The 12,487-nt window shown below is 46.3% G+C and overlaps 1 protein-coding gene and 1 long non-coding RNA gene across 2 annotated transcripts in view; one reads left to right on the forward strand and one right to left on the reverse strand.

Moving 5' to 3' along the window:
• Positions 1-12,487, forward strand: part of LOC149124884 (carboxypeptidase E-like) — a 237,425-nt gene that overhangs the window by 180,575 nt on the left and 44,363 nt on the right. The gene's annotated exons all lie outside the window — the stretch shown is intronic.
• Positions 1,474-8,785, reverse strand: LOC138843582 (uncharacterized). The gene is made up of 3 exons (XR_016211628.1): positions 8,675-8,785; positions 5,169-5,286; positions 1,474-1,611 (listed from the first exon to the last, which is right to left on the reverse strand). It is a non-coding gene; the product is annotated as an uncharacterized LOC138843582 (long non-coding RNA).

The following is a 12,487-nucleotide window of genomic DNA, read 5'->3' on the forward strand; positions in this document are numbered from 1 at the left end:
TGCTCGTTACTGGCTGCCAAGCAGAGCAAGGCGCTGCCAGATGATTTTTTCAGCCATCTCAGAGATGCGAGAAGGAACATTCTTGAGGAACCTCCAAATCCTGGCAATTTTCCTCCAGATGAAGTGCACACGATCTGCTCTTGCCTATGCTAACAAGTGGGATGACTGAGGGCCGCAAGCTATAGCTGCACAGAGAGGGTTGCACACAGCTCATCAGCTCCCAGGCATTATTGGCATCCTCCGGCCAAGCTAAGGAGAAAGATGGCGATGGTACAAAGTCCCAGCTGTATGCTTTTGAGAACAGCCAGAGATGCTTGGCTTTGGAATGAGAACATCCAGGGAGCACATGAAAATTACTCAACTACTTGGAGGGCTACCTTGTAGAAGACAGGTTGACACAGGGGACAGGAGAGAAAGGGACACAATCAGTGTTGAGGGCTGGATGTCATTTGGGCTTGCTATAAAGAACTTGCTAGTCCTCTGAGCCAAAGCTAATTTCATATCTGTTTCATTTGCTGGGACAGCTGCCTCTGCAGATAATAACAATCCCCCCTAACCTGTGGAGGTTTCCAAGCAGAGATTCAATGAGCAGATGGAAGAGAAGGCTCAAACTCCAACAGAGGGTAGGAGTCAGATTATTAATATTTTTAACGACCACCTTAAGACATAAGTCACACATCATACATTCACCTTTGTGAAATGGACAAGAATATGGTGCTTAAATATTCAACAGTTGCGCCACCATCCCCATGATCTAATCTTACAAAGTCTAATCCCCACAAAGTGAAATCCTCTACCCATCAACAGACACCTCTCATCGCCCCCCTTCCAGTGCTAGGAAAGCACGATCTACACTCTCTTCAGATGTCCTATTGTGGACATTTCCTGTAAACAGAGTCACACAACAAGTGCCGCTCTGCAGCTGGATCCTTTTGCCATGTGTTATGTTTTCAGGTCTCATCTATACTGCGGCATGTGCCATTCTGTTTTGTTACCAACTATAGGGACTCGGATTTGACCAGTCTCTTCCAACACTGAGACCTCATGCCCTGGGCTTAGGTTTGATTTTCCTCCCTGCTTCCACATCATGAAAGAGTTCTGTAATTGTCTCCAGGAGCAGAATAACTTTGAGCTTTACCATTATTCCCAACAACACTATGCTTAATTTTCCAGAATGAGAAAGTTGATGGACAAAGAAGGCAGCCAAAAAGACAGCAGCCACTCAGTATGGAATTTCCATAGCATTTCTCCCCTTTGAAGCCCTTTTTTATTTCTTAGCTTGCCAAGGCTGCGAAATGGGGCTGTTTGGGTTCTGAGCTTCGAATCAGCACCCTGTGGCATGAGGCGGAGGACGCTCAGTGGTTCTGATGGGGCAGGAGACATCTTTTCCACACCCCCCACCCCTCAGGGCCCTGTGGCCCCAGAGCCACCCCAGCACTGGCGTCATACTCACATATCATAGACGCAGTTTGGAGTGAAGGAGTGATTCTCCTTGTGTCCCAAGGAGGCACAGAACTTGGATACGTGGTTATAGGGCTCAGGCACATCAATGACCGTTTCTTCATCGAGGGAGAGGGTGTTCCCATTAAGGGCCCAGTCCCTGCTGTCAACCTGCAGAGAAGAAGATAGCAAGTGTCCAAGAGGCTCCTCCTCCCAGGGGCTCAAAAACATTGGAGACACTAACTCGTATGTCCTTCAACTTCATAATCTTAGTGTCAAAGACATGGAAAACTTAATATGGGCTGGCATTGTAGAGCAGCAGGTAAAGCTTCCGCTTGTGGTGCCCGCATCCCACATGGGCTCCGGTTCAAATCCTAGCTGCTCCACTTCTGATCCAGCTCCCTGCTACTGCACATGGGAAAGCAGTGGAAGATGGCCTAACTGCTTGAACTCATGCCACCTACATGGGAGACCTGGACAGAGTTTTTGGCTCCCGGCTTCCATTTGGCCCAGCCTGGACAATTGCATCCATTTGGGGAATGAGCCAGTGGATGGAAGATCCCTCTTTTTCTGTCTCTCCCTCTCTTTTTCTAACTCTGCCTTTCAAATAAATAAATAAAATAAATTTAAAAAAATTAATGCGGTTCTCCACATACTGATGGTGCAAATGACATATGGGCAGTTCAGTTTACTATTGATTGATGTTTTATGTCCCTTATAAAGACAGACAAAAGTATAACCAGATAAGCTGACTTAAAAGTAGACAAGGGACCGACCAGTGCTATGGCGTAACGGGTAAAGCCACCACCTGCAGTGCCAGCATCCCCATATGAGTGCCAGTTTGAGTCCCAGCTGTTCCACTTTTGATCCAGCTCTCTGCTATGGCCTGGGAAAGCAGTAAAAGATGGTTCAAGTCCTTGGGTGGGCCTCTGCACCCATGTGGGAGACCGCAAAGAAGTTCCTGGCTCCCGGCTTCAGATCTGCACAGCTCCAGTCGTTGCAGCCACTGGGGAGTGAACCAATGGATGGAAGAACCCCCTCCCCCCACCTCTCTGTAACTCTGCCTTTCAAATAAATAAATAAATAAATAAAATCTTAAAAAGTAGACAAAGGCCACTTGTTCTTTTCCTGAATGCCTGGCCGAGGAGCTATTGTGGTGATGTCCCTCACCAGCAGGGACCTTGCTAAAATTCTGCCCCCCTCTAGCCCGACACTGAATTTGCCTTCGTGATCAACCAGGCTGCATCCTGCAGCTCTCCAGGGCCCCTCTGGCGTGCTGGGAGCATCTCTGCTGTGCCCAGCCATGCCCAGGAACGCCCCAGGCCCCAGGTTGGAGTGGCTGAAGAAGCTATGAGCATCTCCATGGATATAGAGGAGGCCCCTCCCGGGCGGGGGGGGGGCAGCACAAATGTGCAAACGAAAAAGTGGGCAAAGAAAATGAGGCAAAAGAAGAGGCAAAGTAAGAGCATCCGGTGGAACCAGGAACAAAGGGGTTGCAAGACGTCCTGCATCTGTGCCCCAGGTGGGCCATCAGCGTGACTAGCAGACAGTCCCCGATGAGGACCAGTGTACTCCCCTACCTACAACAGGATTCGCCACCCGCAGGGCAACCATGAGGCTTTCTCTCTCCAAAGTACTCCCAGCCAGCACCCCCAGGACCTGGGCATGCCGGCCCAACAGCCTCCTGGTGCCAACAGGACTGTATTTTCGTACAGAACTGCTTACTCTTGGAGGCGGACCATCCCTCCTGCCTCTCCATCACAACCATGCCTTTATCTGTATGTGACAGTTACTCAGTGGGCACTCACTGAGTGACGATCACGTGTCAGATATTGTTCTAGGTACCAGGGTCCAACCCAGCAGTTGTCAAGAGTGCACAGAATCCTCATGGATCTTACGATTCCAGCCCGGCCACGTCATGTCAGGACGGGACCCTTGGTCTCATGCACCTTACACTGTTAATGGCTGTTGCTTTGGTCTGGATGTGTTGGTTCCCCGGAGGGTTCAGGGTGGCAGTGCTGAGGTGTTGGGAACTTTAAGAAGTAAGGCCTAAACGGGCCCTGCGGTGGTTTGCTCTTGGAGGACACGCAGGCCCAGGCTAGTTCCGGAGAGAACGGTTGTTAAAGGGAGCCTCCTTTTGTGTGTGGCTGATTCTCTTTCCATTTCTCTGTCATGAGTGGTGCAGCCCAGAGTCTATCACCAGGATGTAGGTACCACCTTGTTCAGCCCCCTGTAGCCACCAGAGTCACAAGCCTCTTTGCTTTGTAAATTACCGAGCCTCAGTGGTTTTTTATTTGTTGTTGTTGTTGCTAGCAATGCAAAATGGCTCAAGACAGTTAATGAATTTTTCCTATCTCCTCCACAGAATCTAAATTTCATGAGGGCCAGGAGGGAGTTTCATTCATCTTTATAATACCACACAGGGAGTGCCTGCACTGTTTGTTACTGGATTTGTGACCTTGGCCAAGTTGCTTAACCTCTTTAAGCTTCTGTTTCCTTTCTGTAAAATATTTAAATAAATAAACTCAGGCTAAGCATCCCTAACCTGAAATCTGAAATGCTCCCAAATGCTAAACTGTTTAGTGCTAACACAATGCCACAAATGGAAAATTCCACACCTCACCGCATGTGACAGGTTGCAAAGAGTGGGTGCACTGAAGATGTTCTATAAAACACCTCCAGGCAAGTGTGTAAGGTGTATATGAAGCATACATGAATTCGCTGTTTGGACCTAGGCCCTACCCCAAAACACCTCATATGTATATGGGAATATTCTGAAACCCAGAACACTTCTGGTCCCAGGCATTTCAGGTAAGGGACACTAATCCTGTAACATAGCATTATCTCAGAGTTACTCACTTTGTTTTTTGTTTTCCCAGCCAAAAGCAAATTTATTCAAAGGGAATAAGTGTGCAGAGGTGGCTGATTGCCAGCGTGTGCACAGAACTCCCAGAACTACTTTCAGAGGTTGAACTTCCGGGACTTTCTGGATTGTTCTATAGGGACCCCAGCTACCTGGCCACAGCCCAGTTTGAGCAAAGCACCATCTTTTGCTGTGCAATTGCTCTGAATGTAGAATAATGTGACTATCTCCGGGCATTTCCCCTGCTGGTGCAAAGGCGGGGGCATCAATGTGGGTGCCAGACACAAGCTTAAGTCCCAAACTCCTCCAAGTGAGATAAGGGTGAGGCTCCCCAGCTGAACTTTGCCTTTAAGCAGACTCTTAGGAGGCGAAGAAACAAAACCAAAACACATATATGTTGGACACAGTATCAAGGCTTGTGTCACTTTAATTTTCTGATTTTAGTCTTTTTTTTTTTTTTTTGGCACTAGAACCCCTTACTCCTGACAAGATGTAGGCTAGTGGATGGACTCACACAATCAGAAGCAGGGGCTTCCCCTACACAGCACCCTGCCCAAGCTCATAGATTAATTATCACACAGTCCGACTGGAGCTTGATTCTTTTCGGACACTGGGTATGGTCCAGCACAAAGCAATTATTGCCTGATTTATGACATCATCACACTTTCTATAAAACAGCAATGGAACTTGTAAAAAAATATTAAGCCTCAAAAAGAAAAAAATAAAAGAGGAAACTATCCAATCAATTTTATAGAAATGCCAACCCATTTGTTCCTTAATATTTCTGGTGAATATGAAAGTAAAGAATGCTATCTGGCACAAAGCCCTCAGCCAATCTCGTCAGCTTCCTCTCCCACCCTCTCACCTCTTGGTGTGTAATTCGGACTCCATTATAAAAAGACATGGCGGTATTGGGGCCCACTGCCACTTTCGAAAACAGTCCTTCTCCGGCGCTGGAAATGAGAGATTCTGCAACATAAACCCTACAGAGAAAAAGAGGGTTGAATAATGACTTTCTAGTTTGATAAGTCACTTTTTACATCAACCAACAAAGGGCGTTGTGGCTACCGAAGCCAAAATATCAGCTTATAATAATCCAACAAAGAAGGAAGGAAAGTAAAATTATAAAGTTTTAGCACTGGGAATGGCAGAAGTGGCAGTTATGTCTCTTTTAAGAGTGGTGTTCAAAATTTGCCAATAAGATTATTGCATATTCATAAAGCTGCCTGGCACTTGACACGAGGGGATCTCTTTTTTCTTGGTTGAATTTTATCTTTTTAGTTACTGACAATTTTCATGGTCCTACTGGACAAGTAAAAGAACTTTCCAATATTCATTAAAACTATATTCGAGTTTGTCAGTGCCAGCTAGGAGGGAAAGACTGTTCTAATTAAACCTCAAGATGAATCTTTGACATGAAAGAATGACAGTTATTAAGATAAATAAAAATTTGCATCAAATTGAGAAGTTTCTGTACTGCAAAAGAAACAGGAAAGTAAAGAGGCAACTGACAGAATGGGAAAAAATATTTGCAAACTATGCAACAGATAAAGGTTAATAACAAGAATCTACAAAGAGATCAAGAAACTCCACAACATCAAAACAAACAACCCACTTAAGAGATGGGCCAAGGACTCAATGGACATTTTTCAAAAGAGGAAATCCAAATGGCCAACAGACACATGAAAAAATGTTCAAGATCACTAGCAATCAGGAAAATGCAAATCAAAACCACAATGAGGTTTCACCTCACTCCAGTTTGAATGGCTCACATTCAGAAATCTACCAACAACAGATGCTGGTGAGGATGTGGGGAAAAAGGGACAAAAAAAAAAAAAAGATAAATGAAACGAATACTTCCCAATAAAAGGCTATATAATGGGCCTCAGCTATTTATAACCCAAGGTCAAATGCAGCTGTTGCTTCTTTTTGTAAATAAAGTTTTATTAGAACACAGCCATATCATTTTGTTTAGCATTGTATACGACTACTTTAGTGCTACAAAGGCAGAGTGGAGTAATTACAACAGAAATCAGATGGCCTAAAACACCCAAAATATTTAGTGTGTGGCCTTGTCCAGGAAAACCACTGATTTCTAACAGAAAACAGCATTCACGATTATGGAACTGAATTTATTAAGGCAGTAGATGTCCCGGCACCTGGCAGGAACTGGACATATAATTTTTGTTACATGGACCTTAGGCTTATTTTGTGAAATGAAAGATTGAATTATTGCTTCCAGCGCTCTACTTTCCCTGTGACAGAAGTACAGGAAGGAACTTCAAAACATTTGTGGAAAAATAGCATTAAAAGATAAGTTTATTTTGGTGGAAAACATTTTTGAGCCCCATGCATAGCTTTTTCACAATACAAATTCTTCATGAACTTTTGGGAGACCCCTAGGACATCCTGCCCCTGCACCATGCAATCTTGGTGGTGGTGGTGGGGGAGTGACATCCCTGCCCTTCTGACTTCCTGCCTGCTCCCCAGTGGAGCCCAGCGGAAGTGACTGCATGCTGTGTGTCTGGTGTTGAGAGGTGAGGCAGGTCTCTGCCAGCCCCACTACGCCCACCCCCAGAGTTCCCACTGTTTCCAGGAGGAGAATATGCCCAAGGGGACAGCGGCTCCTGTAGCCGGAATCTTGGAATGAAGACATGTGAAACAGACCTGAACCCGACTTGAAACCTGGAGTCCAGCCCAATCCAGCTGAGCCTAGTTGGTCCCAGTCAAAAGAGGCTGAACTCCAGCCAACCCATAGGACCAGGAGCATAAAAGAAAATGTTTGCTTTTGTAAAGCAGCAGTGGTTAGCAAGATACTGTTAGGCAGCGTCATCACAACAATGATAACAGGAAAGACGGACACATGCAACTATGGACTGTGTTGTTTGAGGCTAACAAAGAGACCAGACATCCCTCTGTAACTGGGCCAGAGTCTCATGTCCAGAAAAGAGGCCACTTATTCATTGTGACATTGTAGAGTCAGCCCTGTTAGTCAAACAAGGGAAGAGCCCTATTTCTGAGATGGTAATAGAAATAGAAATGGAATGGGAGGCAATACATGCTTATTACAAAGAGCAAAGTCGACAGAAAACCCACCTTGGAGAGTTCTTTACTATAAACAGACCCAGTGCTACCCAGGCAGGGTAGCAGAAAAAAGCCATGGGGAGCGGGACCTCAGCTGTGCCGTAGGCGTGAGAGGAAATGGCACAGGCTGGGCACTCTGGGAGTGAGCTTCCAGAATCGGAAATATGTCCCTTACAAGCTGGAATCTTTATGTGTCTCACACCTCCTTTGTTTCTCTCCTGTCCTTTCTTAAGTGGATAAAGAAATTATCTTGGGTTCCAGACCCCTCTGCTGGGCATGGAAGATAAGGAGGGCTCTGGATGTGTAGGGGACAGCTTTAGCGAGTGTGACGTGCTCCCCAGGGGACAGAGGGACTGCTGCATAAGCTGCAGCCCTGGAGCCCTAAGAAGGGTGACGCAGGGTAGGCAGGAAGTTCATTTAGGTCTGCTGAGCTGGAAGTCACAAGCCCCCATTTGTAATACTATCCTCCAACTTGTGAAACAAAATGCCCCCTTTCCAGGGTTGCATCTGCTTCATCCGGGCCCTAAAGGGAGGATACCATAAAAATATGGACATTAAGCTCCCAGGTGGAACTTGGGGAGGAGGTGCCATATAATTCCTAGGTGGCTTCATGCCTGTAGAGGCACCATCCCCTCCCTCTTAAAAGAGGCCGTCAACTGACAGGGTCGGTCTCTCTCTCTCTCTCTCTCTCTCTCTCTCTCTCTCTGCATAGACCAGGGCTGGAGGTGCTGCCAGATGTCCTCTGTCTCCCCTCCCTCCACCCCTCCTCCCTTCTGGCAATCCTCTGGCCCAGCACCCAGTCACGATGGGTCTATCTCTATGGGCAGTAACCCACGCTTATATGTGTGTTCACTTTCTCACCTTTGAAATACATTTTGCTCCTATTTTTTGTATCTTATATGTGTCTGTACTTGCAATGCTTGTCTCTGGGAAGCAAGGACCTGGAGGGAAAAATTAAAGCACCCTAACCCACATCAAAGGCACACGTGGACAGGGCGTGGCAGGCCCATGTTTCTTCCCAGCCAGACTTGCATCCCGGGACTGCCACTGGGCTGTGCTGGGCTGTGCTGGACAGGTGGAGAAATCCTGCTACAGAGACAGATTCTGCATGGAAGCAAAACGGCTCTGCTCAGACTATGTGCGTATTTACTTGGAGGACTTGCAGAGGAAAAAGGCACATTTGCAAGGAGCTTGGTCTGGGCAGGAGAGCCCCAGAGGTAGGCTAGTTCCCCCGACTGGGGCGGTTTCACCTCACACAAATGGTGAAAACCACAAGGAGGAAAGTACCTCTCTGATTCATAAGGGTCTGGAAGCAGAGCGTTGCTGGAGATGCAGGAAGAAGTCGACTTGTCGGAGTGGTACACGGAGCCTAAAAACAAACAACAATGTCAGTCCAAGTGCACAGGGCAGTGAAAGTGTTTTCTCTATCCCTGAGAGAAAAAAGAGCTAAGTAGCAAAAAATGTCATTCAAGTTACACCAAGCAGAATGAAATTCTTCAACTTAAGCGACTAGCTTTCAGAGTCACTCTTGGGTTTTATTTTTAGGTCTTAACGAATAGCCATCAGCCATATCTCTTAAAATCTCCATTTGCTTTTGGGTTTTCTTGAGTCAACTGATTTGAAAGATGCTTGGGTACTTAACATTTTTAATCAAGAAAAGGCTTTATCATGAAATTTTGAGATCTCTTTGGTCAGATCAAATTGGGTAATGCATTTAATTTTTTTTTATGGTCTGCAGAATTCAACAACTGAGCCCAGGCAGGAGTCCCTAGCGCTCAGAACAGATGTTCAGCCTCACTAGAACTAAGGGCAGCACTGCCTTTGCTAACGCATTAACGAAGTCATCACGCTCCTCTGAAAGTAGTGCCAGAGCCAGTGAGTAATTTATTCCCGAAACTGAGGTACACAACTGTCTTAGAATAACCATTGGCTCTCCTCAAAGAATCAGCCCTAGAGAATCCTCACTGAGCACCACCAAGACATCCAGTGCTCTGAAGGCTAACAAAGAGGGAGCTGAGATCGGCAATTAGAGGGCTCGCTCCTGCAAAGTCAAGCATTGGGAGCACTAAGGCATCACTGATAACTCTACTAATCAATCCCTCAGGGGTCTCCAGTTCCTGTTTCTGGTTTTTTTTTTTTTTTTTTAACCCAAACCCAAATTAATGCTTCAAATTGAAAGTTAGAAAACAACCCTAGGGTCTAACTAGGTAACAGTCCATGCATTTCAAAAGAGAGGATTTGATGGGGTTGTACAGGGAACGGAAGAACCGAGGAGTTGGACGGAAACAGGCAGGAACTCAAAGGTGCCACCTAAGCCAAAGACCAAAGGAGGAAGCATGTGCCCACGCCTCCAGAGCTGGCGCGGTTGGAGCTACGGTGCACCTTCCTGGTGGGAAATGGAACCAGGAGGTGACAAGGCTACTGTGGAAGGCACTACCTGACACAATGAGGGCTTCACACTGCTCCCTTCCCTCTCTTTGTGCGAGACCACAGGACTCTTTGTGGTCCAATCCAGACAGAAGCCTGCAGGGGGCAGACACCGCTGCACTTAAGGCAGGGCAGAGACTAGATGAGGCACAATTCTAAGAGCAAATTGGTGACAGACATGCACACAGTCCAGGTATGGAATTTCGTGTGAATGTGTGTGCTTTAAGATTTACTTATTTATTATTTGAAAGGCAGAGTTACAGAGAGGTAGAGAGGTAGAGAGAGAGAGAGAGAGAGAAAGAGAAAGGTCTTCCATCCACTGATTCACTACCCAAATGGCCACAATGGCCAAAGCTGGGCTGATTGGAAGCCAGGAACCAGGAGCTCCCTCCGGGTTTCCCATGTGGGTGCAGGGGTTCAAGGACTTGGGCCATCTTCTACTGCTTTCCCAGACCATAGCAGAGAGCTGGATTGGAAGAGGAGCAGCCGGGACTCAAACCAGTACCCATATGGGATGTTGGCTCCGCAGGCCATGGCTTTAACCCGCTATGCCACAGTGCCAGCCCCGTGAATTTGTTTCTAAAAACCTTTTCAACAACCCAACTGTTGTGTGAACTCTCTGTTCCACCATGTGGAAACTCTCCTAGGAACCCCATGTACTTCCTGAGATGAACACTCTCATCAGAGCCGGGCTGCGTGCCCCAGGGCTGTCAGGGACCAAGCAAGGACGCACAGGAGCCGTGGATGGGTACCCTCTTTCCAGGGTGTGCTGACCCCCACTCTACCCCCTGGCACGTGCACAGGGCACATCCTTTGCTTCTACTCCTTTCCTGTGTCCAGGACTTTATCCTGGGCTTTTGACTAGATCCATTCCTTCTCTTGGCCAACGCCAAGTCTTGGAGGGGAGCTCAGCCTTCAAGATGGAGCGGGGTGGGCCAGTGAAAGGAGTTCCTGCCTAGGCGAATGAAGAGGTGAGAAGAAATTCCACCCTGAAGCTTAAGTGAGAAAATCTGCTGACGTAAGCAGAGAACTAGATGCAGTTTGCCGCTCCACAAGCACCAAGAGAAAGGGCTGGCAGGAGAAGCCGGGGCGGAGGTGGGGAGTGCTTTAGGTGAGCTATTTACATAGTCTCTTTCCTCTCCCAGCCATCAGTCCTCATGGCCACATGACTCCCGTGGGACCCTCATTCTCTGGCTGATCAGTGGGAGGAAGGACTGGGACAGAACTAGGCCTACACCATGCTTCTTCAGGGTTACCCAAAGCAGCAAGGCTCCTGACCCTTTCGATTCCAAGTTGTGTGAAGTTTCCTTAAAATTACCAAGACCTGCTAGAGTCCTGCCAAGAAATCCTTTTTTTTTTTTCTTTTTGGTCTTATATGACAGTGAACAAGGTGTTTTCTATTTGCAACCAGGAGTTAAAGAAAAGTAATTGGAGGGGCCGGTACTGTGGCACAGCGGGTTAATGCCTTGGCCTGAAGCGCCGGCATCCCATATGGGCGCCAGTTCTAGTCCCAGCTGCTCCTCTTCCAATCCAGCTCTCTGCTATGGCTTGGGATAGCAGTAGAAGATGGCACAAGTCCTTGGGCCCCTGCACCCATGTGGGAGACCTGGAGGAAGCCCCTGGCTCCTGGCTCCTGGCTTCAGATTGGCGCAGCTCCGGCCGTTGTGGCCATCTGGGAAATGAACCAGTAGATGGAAGACTTTTCTCTCTGTCTCTGCTTCTCTCTATAACTGTCTTTCAAATAAATAAAATAAATCTTTTTTAAAAAAAGAATAAATAACTTGCTCAAGACCATAACACAGTAAATGTTAGAGAGCTGGAACTCTGATTAGGCAACTCTTAGGTTCAGGCTCTTGGCACCAAACATGCTGTCACTTTTGAAGTTTTAAAATTGGCATCACCAGCTGGGTTCCTCCCCATCCCAAGTCACCTTGTTTCTAAACACTGTAACGCTGTCTCCTTTCACAGCAGATGTCAAGAGCACAGGCATTAGAATCTGTAGTTCAAAGATTACTGCTTCCTTTTTAAAAATACACTTTTCATCTTGGAATAATTTAAAATATACAGAAAAGTTGCAAGGATAGTACAGAGAGTCCTTGCTGTTTCTCCCAGTGTTAAGTTCGTACATTCCCATGATACATTTGTCAAAATTAAGAAACCAACAGAGACATTACTATGAACCAAACTCCAGACTTTATTCAGATTTCACCACTTTTTCCACTAACGTCCTTTTTCTGTTCCAGGATCCAATCCAGAAACCCACATTGCATTTGGACTGCCTCAATTTCTAACTTGGAAAAAAGAAAAAAAACCTGAGACATTTAAAGCAACTGAAATTGGACCTAAATACAATGTTAGCTTTCCCAGTTTTGGACACTCTTTCTTTGGAGACTCTCCTTCAGATTCCAAGTTGCTAAATATTCCTTAAGCCTAGAAGATGATAGATTTGTTACCTTTTCCACTTCTTTCTCCTTGTAATCTAATCTGGGTCATAAATGGTTTGCAATGACTCAGACCAAGTCATACAGCTTTCTTATGCTGTGCCACTTGGAATGCAAAATTTTCATTTTTTAAAAAATTTTCCTGATTTTCTACAGTAAGCATGGGATATAAAAGGGATCTTCAAAAAGTTCATGGAAATGCATAGTATGAAAAAACTATCTGGGGATTTCA

Source organism: Oryctolagus cuniculus, chromosome 8 (genome assembly GCF_051225735.1).
Source record: "Oryctolagus cuniculus isolate XC-2025 breed Fujian yellow rabbit chromosome 8, ASM5122573v1, whole genome shotgun sequence".
Lineage (NCBI taxonomy): Eukaryota > Metazoa > Chordata > Mammalia > Lagomorpha > Leporidae > Oryctolagus > Oryctolagus cuniculus.